Source organism: Pelodiscus sinensis, chromosome 23 (genome assembly GCF_049634645.1).
Source record: "Pelodiscus sinensis isolate JC-2024 chromosome 23, ASM4963464v1, whole genome shotgun sequence".
In the NCBI taxonomy this organism is placed as follows: Eukaryota; Metazoa; Chordata; order Testudines; family Trionychidae; genus Pelodiscus; species Pelodiscus sinensis.
This window is the reverse complement of record NC_134733.1, coordinates 7,493,656-7,503,185: the sequence shown is the minus strand read 5'-3', so window position 1 is coordinate 7,503,185 and position 9,530 is coordinate 7,493,656. Positions and strand designations below refer to the sequence as shown.

Sequence of the window (9,530 nt, the reverse complement as noted above, 5' to 3'; positions counted from 1 at the left end):
TGTCTCTTTCTCCAGAGGCCAACTTGGCACCTGTTGGAATAAATGGGGAAAGTAAAACAACTGATCAAACGGCTCCTTTGAGCTCTAGCGCTTTGGGGCAAAGCTGGCTCATGTTGCCGTTAAACAGTTAATACTGAATGGGTCATTAGTAGCCTAGAGACGAGGCAGTCACAGCTCAAAGTCCTTTATCAGCAGGCCTGTCTCCAGAACTAAGCCAAGCCAGCACTAAGTTCACTATAAACACACAAGGTCTCGGGGGCCTGTCCTCAGCAGTACACAGGATTATGACTCATGTCCCCTCACTCAGCTTGTGCTTCCCAGAGCAGGTCTTCTGAGGAGACTCCGTCTGTTCCCTACTCACCTATCTGGCGCCGGTTATCTGTGCACATCACAAGAGATGTCACAAGTGCACCCTTTAGCAGCTACTGAATGCCTATTTCTCCCTGACACTCCCTCGGACCTCTCAATTCCCTTCCGAACCAAGAGTCAGTGTTGAGAAAAAGAACAAAGCCCACAGCTAATCCCCAGAACTGAGCCCGAGATGCCTGCTAACCTGCCAACTCATGCTGGAGAGTCTCATCACCGCACTGCCACACGTCAGAACACCCGAGTGTCTCTTCCTTGAAATACCAGCTCTGAACCTCTTCTCACTGTGGACTCAGAAAGGGGTAAGCCCCCTGTGACGTAGTGGGGGGGCTGTGTCCTGTAACCCGGTGTCCTGCTGCACTGTGATTTGTGATTCCCACTGACACCCACATGTGTATTGGCCCAGACCCCTAGGCCCAGCCTGGGCAGTTAGCAAAGCTCTTCCCAGGGGAAGAGACAAAGGGAGGGAGGCAGAGACGAACACCAGGGCTGCTTTTCCGGAAAAACTTGCCAGCTGTCTACACTGGCCGCTTGAATTTCCGCAAGAACACTGAAGATCTCATGTAAGATCGTCAGTGTTCTTGCGGAAATACTGTGCTGCTCCAGTTCGGGCAAAAGCCCTCTTGCGCAAATCATTTGCGCAAGAGGGCCAGTGTAGACAGCACGGTGCTGTTTTGCGCAAAAAAGCCCCCATCACGAAAATGGCAATCGGGGCTTTTTTGCGCAAAAGCGCTTCTAGATTGGCACGGAAGCTTTTCCACAAAAAGTGCTTTTGCGGAAAAGCGTCCATGCCCATCTAGATGCTCTTTTCCGAAAATGCTTTTAACGGAAAACTTTTCCGTTAAAAGCATTTCCGGAAAATCATGCCAGTCTAGACGTAGCCCAGGTGTCAGGGGAAGGGTCAGTTGCTGGCTGGAAAACATGAAGGGAACAACCTAAACTGAGGGTCTTGCGGGGGAGGAGGGGAGGGCCATGGACCCCCAACCTCAGGGGTCTGAGGCATCCTGGCCTTGACTCCTGTAGCCACATCACATCTGTGCTGTATCCTGGAGAAGCAATAAACCCTCTCTATACTACTGGCTGGCAGAGTCTGTTCTTGCTGCTACGGGGCTGCAGGATCGAGGGGAACCCTGACATGTTGTCACCCCCCCTCCTTCCCCTTCCGAAGCCAGCAGAGCTAGTCCAGAGTGAGCAAGAGGAGAACTGGGCCCACAGTTTGGACATTGCTATGGCAATGCCAGTCAGACATTCTGCTGACCAACGGTGCTGGCACCAGCATGGCATGACCTGTGGAAGATCTGTCTCTGGCAGTGGTCCCCAACGCAGTGCTCGTGGGTGTCATGGCGCCCGCCAGGGCATTTGTGTGTGTCCGCCAAGTGATCAGGGCTGGCCCAAGCCATTCTTGAGCCTCCGGGCGGGTGGCGCATGTGCAGCCCCAAAAGGTTGGAGTCCACTGGTCTATGGAAAACTCATGGTGTGTCAGGCAAGGGGCAGCCTTCAGTTGCACTAAGTTTTGCGAACAGACATCATAGAGAGTGTGAATTAGCATCATAAGTGTCTTCTCTCCACTAGGGATGATAAAATTAGATCAATCAACTAATCGAGTAGTCGATGGAATTTCCATTGACTAGTCGATAAGAGCGCTACATTTCAAAGCAGAAGCAAGAGCCTGCTGGGCTGTTGCTACACTTGAAAGGAGGAAGTGCGGTGCAGCATTCCACCTTCAAAATGTACGAGAGCCCCAATGGGGACTCTTGTACCTTTCAAATGCAGAACGCTGACGCTGCGCCCCTGCCCCCTCCCACGCAGCTGGAGGAAAAGTGGCTTTTAAGCCAGCTCCCCCTAGCACCCACTCTCCTTCCCCCACTTGCTGACTCTGATAGAGGCAGCAAGTGGGAGGGAGAGAAGTGGGGTGGAAGCGACGGGTCAGCTAGTGTGTCGACTATCAGATAAGCTTTTGCTTATTGGATAGTCAACTAGTCTCTTACATCCCTACTCCCCACCCTCTTATGACACTTGGTTCCCTCTGAAAGGCTCCATCCCAGGGAGCCCATCTGCTCAGCATCTCTTTACTGGAGTGCGTGGGTAAGATTCTGTGCCCTACATTGTGCTGGGGGTTATAATAGATGATCTTAATGGTCCCTTCTGTCCTTAAAGTCAATGAGTCTATGGATGAGTCTACACTGGCATGATTTTGCACAAATGCATTTAACGGAAAACTTTTCTGTTAAAAGTATTTGCGCAAGAGAGCGTCTATACTGGCATGTGCCTTTGCGCAAAAGATTTGCTTTTGCGCAAAAGCATCCATGCCAGTGTAGATGCTCTCTTGCACAAGAAAGCTCCGATGGCCATTTTAGCCATCGGGTTTTCTTGCGCAAGAAATTGATTTTACCTGTCTACACTGGCCTCTTGCGCAAGAACACTTGTGCAAGAGGACTTATCCCTGAGTGGGAGCATCAGAGTATTTGTGCAAGAAGCACTGATTTCATACAGTAGAACGTCAGTGTTCTTGCGCAAATACTTGTGGCAAGTGTAGACCGGCGGCAAGATTTTGCACAAAAGTGGCCGCTTTTGCGCAAAATCTTGCCAATGTAGACACAGCCTATGAGTCTACTGCACTGTAAGAGGGAGAAGACCCTGGAAGGAATACCACCATGGCCATAGGCCAGATGATCAGAAGGAAGGGTGAGAACATCTGATTAGATTAAAATTTCTCAGAGTTCCACTGGCTTATCCCTTGCTGGAACAAGACTTTCCTTCTACTAATTCCTAGCTTCCCCCACCATATCCTAGTGCAGGGCTACTCATCTTTGGAAGCTCCGGGGGCCACAATGATATTCACAGCACATGCCGAGGGCTGCAATTTAATTGTGGTTGCATGTATATGCAAATAGCTTCTTTCACACTGACAGCATGAATACAAAGATTAAGGCAAGACTACACAACGTGCAGGCCCCATTGAAGTCAGTTCTGCTGATATTAATAAAATGCAATAGTTACCCGCTTTCCACGCATATGACAGCCCTTTTAATGAGCAGTGACAGTCCAGGAATTTAACTACTAAAATGCATCTCAACAGAAGACCATTATATTGACTCGCCACTGGAGGCCACGTTCAAAGGATCCCACCCATGGGCTGTGTGGAGCCCTGCGTAAACCCAAATTGCACTGTGGGCTGCAAACAAATAGGCCGCGGGCTGTGTGCGGCCTATGGGCTGCGTATTGAGTAGCCCTGTCCTAGTGCATTAATGAACTCATCTCTCAGCTGACTAGTAGGATAGTGATAGAAATGTAGCCGTGTTAGTCTGGTGTAGCTGAAACAGAATACAGGACTATGTAGCACTTATGTTGTGTTCTGACAATGAACGAGGGCTATGCTTATTCTCTCCCTCTAGATTTTGGCTAGAAGCTGGGCTCTCCCCTTCCTTTTCGTGAGAGGACTTATCAAAATGCTGACAACTTCGCAAACTACAACCAGGTAGGCTCCACGTGCTATTGCTGTGCCGTTTCCTGAACCTCCTGCAAAGCTTTTCCTACATATCACACAAGGTGGACAGAGACAAGAATTTGTCTAGCCACCCTACCCATACAAAAGGATCTTTATTCAAAGTTAAATCTCTTAACTCATGTCTGAGACAAGCTCAGTTGAGGTCAGTACCTTTATACCTCACTTCTACTTAGCTGTAGATACTGGTCAGAGAAGTTTCCATTTATTACTTCTACACCCAAGCCAAGAACAGCTTGGTTACAAACTCCTAAAGTTGTTCCTTAAAGTACAACAGCAGCTGAAACTTGCACTTCAGCTACTTTTTGAAGCCTGGATCAAGGTCTCGGTTTCATATTCAGCAGACTTGTACGGCACCAGCTCATTTAGCAGAGTGTTTGTGACGCTTTACACAAACACACACACAAGACTGAAATTACACCCCACGAATAGGAGATTGCATAGCAGCTGATTAGGTGTCCGGGACCCACCTATTAATTATTCTGCTTGCATCAGAAGTGTTCAAAGCACTTTACCAAATAAACAACCTCAGAAGTATTGGTGAGGTTGCTATTCCCATTTTACAGATGGGAAAACAGTCATGGGCTTATCCAAAGCCAGGCACAAGAGACAAATCTCTTAAATCCCTGACCTACACTTCATCTATCAAGCAGTGGTTGTCAAGAGAGGAAAAACAGTAACAGCAAAGGGGAGGTACTAGCTAGTACTTACAAAAGTACGCTGCCTGCAATGACAGTTTAATCACTTCCCTTTTTGGAGTCCCAGCTCTGGGGAGGTCTGTTCAGAGGCTGCCCTTGCAGTCTAGATGTGAGACCCAAGTCTGCAGTGGCACACGACGTCCCCTCCCAGCATACAAGCCTACGTAACACTTGAACACTTGATGATTCAGAACTGCCCAGCAAGCTCTCAAACCAGTGACAGGAAAATGCAACCTTAAAGCAAAATGAAACAACCATCTGATTTATTAAATGAAAGATTAACCAAGGCATACAAATGCTGGTGCAGAAGAAAAGGTGGGGTCCTCAAATACTATTAACTAATAATAAATTGGAAAAGTAGGTTCAAGTCATTCTGGCCAGGCAATGATGGAAGATGGCTCCCATCCTGTTCCTTCTCAGCTGTCTTCTCCCACCTACAATTATGCATGCAGGAACATTAGGGTTGCCAGGTGTCCGGTATTGAACCCGACAGTCTGGTAGGTTCACTTCCTGTCCTGTAAAAAAATTCAGAAAATACCAGACACCTAAAATGTCTGGTACTTTCTGATTTTTTTTTCCTGGCCAGAAGGCAAAAATCCCAGGCAGCCTGGCAATCCTATTGTTTACCAGGCTCCGCAGGGGAGCTGTCTGGCCTGGCACAGGGAGGCAAGATGGTAGGCGGCCGCCAGCAATCTGTTAGGTCCAAAAAGCCTCACTTGGTTTTTAAAGGGGCCATGCTTTTGTTTGTTTGGCCCAAACTTTTTCCTGGTGCGTTTTTTTTGTTGTATGTTTTTTTCTGAAACCATCTGGCTACCCTAACTAGGGTGCAGGGTAGAAATACCAGCGTAAGGTTCTGCAGGTAGGCAAAATGCACACTCCCTGTTGGAGTTTTGGACAGAGAGTTCATCACTCAGCCTGGAAGTTAGAGAGAATCATACTATAGTTTGTCCCATTTCTCAGCCACTATAGGCCCACAAGAGTCAGTTTACTGGCCTATGACAAGGATAGGGCTTGATGCCAGGCAGCATCTTGTTAGATCTCCCTGCAAGAGATTGTTCCCCCAACAGGGTGGGAAGGCTACTGCTGCTAATGCAGGAAATATGAGTCTATTTATGTGGTTTTCCAGGGCTTTCCTCTGAATTAAACCCTTCAGGATCATCATTCAGCGCTAGAAGTGACTGGTCAGCATGGGAGCTAGGACATTTAAAATTAGCATTGTGGAGGGTTTTTAACAATGTGGGGGGAGCTGGGGATCACATGTTGTCCAAGGGTTAGAGGAACAAGGGTGGACTGCACTGTGTGAGCCTCTCCCTGGCTAGTGTGGCAAAAGCTCGTTTGCATCCCTCTTTCATCCCTTCAATCCACTAATCCCTGGCGAGATTGCTGTGCCTGGGCATTGCAGGCGCCAGCGGCAACTCGACCTTATCACACGCGAGGAAGCCACCTCCTAAGCCTTGGAAAGGGGGTGAAGAGGGACAAAGGGTCTTTCCTCCCCGGGGAGGCAGTTTCCTTCTGACCGGTCTGCAACAGGAGACCTGGGATTTGTCCCTGCCTTTGAGCAAGCCACTTCCCCCGCCCCCCGTGCCTCGGTTTCCCCACCTGTAGCGCTGAGGGTCCGGACGCTGCTGTTCCTAGCTGGGGCTCGGAGGGTTCTTCCCCGGAACGTGGGCTGGTTGCTCCGACCCCTGCGCCCGCCCCAGAGGGCTCGCTGGGATCGGGGGCCGGAGGGAAGATGCAACGTACAGCCCCGCCCGGGGGGCAGCCGGGGGGGGGGGAGAAGGGGGCAGTTTCTTTGTTATGCCACGTCCAGGGGCTGCGCCCCCCAGCCTGAGACGCGCCTCCGACCCAGTCCCTGTGCACCCCGAGCCCCCCCCCGAGCCTGCGATGCCCCCCAGCCTAGACCTTCCCCGGCTGGCGGGCCCAGGCCGCGCTCACCGCTGCGGAGTCCGGGGCAAGATGCGCTGCTGACCGGCCACTCGCTTCTCCCGGGCCGCGGCTCCGCTCCCCGGCGGGCGGCCCCGGCTTTGTAAGGCCCGGTCACCTGACCCCGCCGCCTTCCCCGGTCCCTCCCCGCAAGCGCGGGCGGCCCCGCCCGCAGCAACCCCCGGGGCGCACGTGGCCCCTAATTGGGGCACAAATCAGAGCTAGAGGGTGCAGTTACCCCCTCCAGGGGCAAAAATATCCCGGATCCCCGGGCATACACACTACCCCCCCCGGCAATGTCTCCCGTGTGACCCCCTCCAGGAGCAAAAATATCCCGGATCCCCGGGCATACACACTACCCCCCCCCCCCCCCGGGCAATGTCTCCCGTGTGACCTCCTCCAGGGGCAAAAATATCCCGGATCCCCGGGCATACACACTACCCCCCCCCCCCTCCCCCGCCGGCAATGTCTCCCGTGTGACCTCCTCCAGGAACAAAAATAACCCGGACTCCAGGGCATACATAATTTCCACCCATCCCCTCCCAAAAATGTCTCCCATGTACAATTACCTCCTCCAGGAGCAAAATAGCCCATATAACCCCTGGGCAATAGCAGTGCCCTCCATGCATTTACCACCTCCAGGGGGCAATAATTCACCCTCAAGCACAAGGCTCCCCTACTAGGGTAGTAATTGGGGCATGTTTAGCACCTCTAGGGGACGGTCATATGTCTTCCAGAGACCAACCACTGCTTAGACTTAAAGGACACATTTACAGATGTCAAGTATCAGAGGAGTAGCCGTGTTAGTCTGAATCTGCAAAAGCGGCGAGGAGTCCTGTGGCATGCTCCTACACTTCAGTTAGTCTATAAGGTGCCACAGGACTCCTCGCCGCATTTACAGATGATTCGCTATACCCAGTACACTGAGGTGTCCCAGCATTGGAAACACCCTTGATGGCTTTCATTTGCACATTTCAAACCATAAACCATTTCCTATCCCCTATTTATAACGTTACATACAAGAATGATACATACACCAAAATAAGATCTACAGATCTAGCCGATGGTGACATTAAAATCGAGAGGTTACATGAGGTATTTTGTCCAAAGCATCTTGGAGTTCTGCATATTTGTATCCATAAGTCAATTTAATCAAGCATGAGGGAAGGGGCAAACCCTAACATGAGGCACAGTAAAGAGAGTGTAAGCCTAGTGCTCTCACTGATCTGAGAAAGTGGGTCTGGCCCACGAAAGCTGGTCACCTAATAAACCATCTTGTTAGTCTTTAAAGTGCTACATAGTTCTGTCTTTTGTTTCAGCTGATCCTATTATTGGCAGAGCTGCGTTGGTGCTAGAGCAAATGGGGAAGAGTTCAAGAAAAAACTCCGTGCATGCAGACAAGGCCCTCAGTGTGAGCAGTTCAAATTCTTTTAGCCTCAAAGGGACCCAGGGATGTACCCATCCTTAACTCACTCCCCTGTTCAGAAAGAACTAATCTTTCCCTAGACAGCAGGGAAGGAGGGGAAAGTCCCTGGATTTTAATTCCTGGGCCATTATTGTCCCCAGAAAGGTTTGTGGGTCTAGGTTCTGGGGGTAGGGGATTTATTATCCCCTTGGGTGGGTTTAGTGCTGTCAGTGATGGCATTATTGCCCTAGCAGCACGTATATATGTGGGGATGTGGGTTATTGCCCCACTGAAGTACCCAGACAGTTCATGCCTCTCTCCTTTGTTTCATGCTGCCTGCAGACTCAGGCACACATGACAGCAACAGTTCACACTCTCCAGTGGAGACATTTCCCTTGCAGCCATCAGGGACACGGGCCTTTGGAAACCCAGGACAGAAGCCCAGGGCCGGATTAAGCTCTTCGTAGGCCCTAGGCACTCTCATAATTGTAGGCCCTTAAATTAGACTATATAGAAATATATAAGGGAGAAATGCCCTATCACCTATACACCTAATATCACTCACTTTAATTTTTGCTCTTGAAAGTGGCACACTGTGAGAGACATTCACAGTACTTCATTCTAAAATAACAGCCATTTTGTTGTATACTGCAGTTATGCTTGGATTCACATGATAGTTAATCGGCTGGTAAGGAGAAAAGTAAGGGGATGTTGCTGCTGCTACAACTGCAAAATCCGCAGAACAATGCAAGAGGAAGCATGATTCTGGATATGTAAAGCAAAAGGGAAAAAAAGGAACAAGGTTTTAAAAAAGATGCAGAGGTTCTCTGCTGACTTTCCTGAGAAAAGATATGAGGAGTGACAGTGCAAGCTCTCCCCTTGATCCATCAGCATCAGACTTGGAAAACAAAGCTGCAGAACATGTTTGAAGCAGATGTCACTGGAAGTGGTGTTGAACCTTCAAGATCAAGTGAGGAACAAACAAGGGTAAGTCAGGCTGCTTCAGAAGTGACCATGACAACACTGGCAGGGGATGTGATAGAAACAGAGACATGGAAGAAAACATCAGATTTTGTCACATTAAAATATAGTTCTGATCCGTCAGAGTGGGAAATCACTCCATATTTCATAAAATATTTTGCAGAAAATACACCTTCCCAGAATTTGAATTTCGATTTCTTATTGCAGGGTAGGCAATTTGGTAAAAAGAAAAGTTATGCACGCAAAGAATATTTTTTCAGGCAAGTGGCAGATTGTCTGAAGAGAATGGCTTATTTATTCTCCCTCAGCTGGTAAAGTGTATTGCTACATATGCAAACTATTCTGTGTCAAAAGACAGAACTATGTAGCACTTGAAAGACTAACAAGATGGTTTATTAGGTGATGAGCTTTCGTGGGCCAGACCCACTTCACCTAATAAACCATCTTGTTAGTCTTTAAAGTGCTACATAGTTCTGTCTTTTGTTTCAGCTAGACCAGACTAACACGGCTGCATCTCTATCACTATTCTGTGTCAGTGACTACTCTAATCAAGTTATAAGAGGATTTAATGATTGGAAAGATACAGTCACTAAAATTACTTCTCATGAGCAGTAAGGATCACCTTGGAGCACCATCAATGATGCTCCAGCAT

General features: G+C 49.2%; 1 long non-coding RNA gene across 1 annotated transcript; it reads left to right on the top strand.

Moving 5' to 3' along the window:
• The first annotated feature begins 18 nt into the window (after positions 1-18).
• On the top strand, positions 19-9,186 carry LOC142819424 (uncharacterized). The gene is made up of 4 exons (XR_012897309.1): positions 19-668; positions 3,762-3,844; positions 7,812-7,903; positions 8,552-9,186. It is a non-coding gene; the product is annotated as an uncharacterized LOC142819424 (long non-coding RNA).
• Positions 9,187-9,530: the final 344 nt, after the last annotated feature.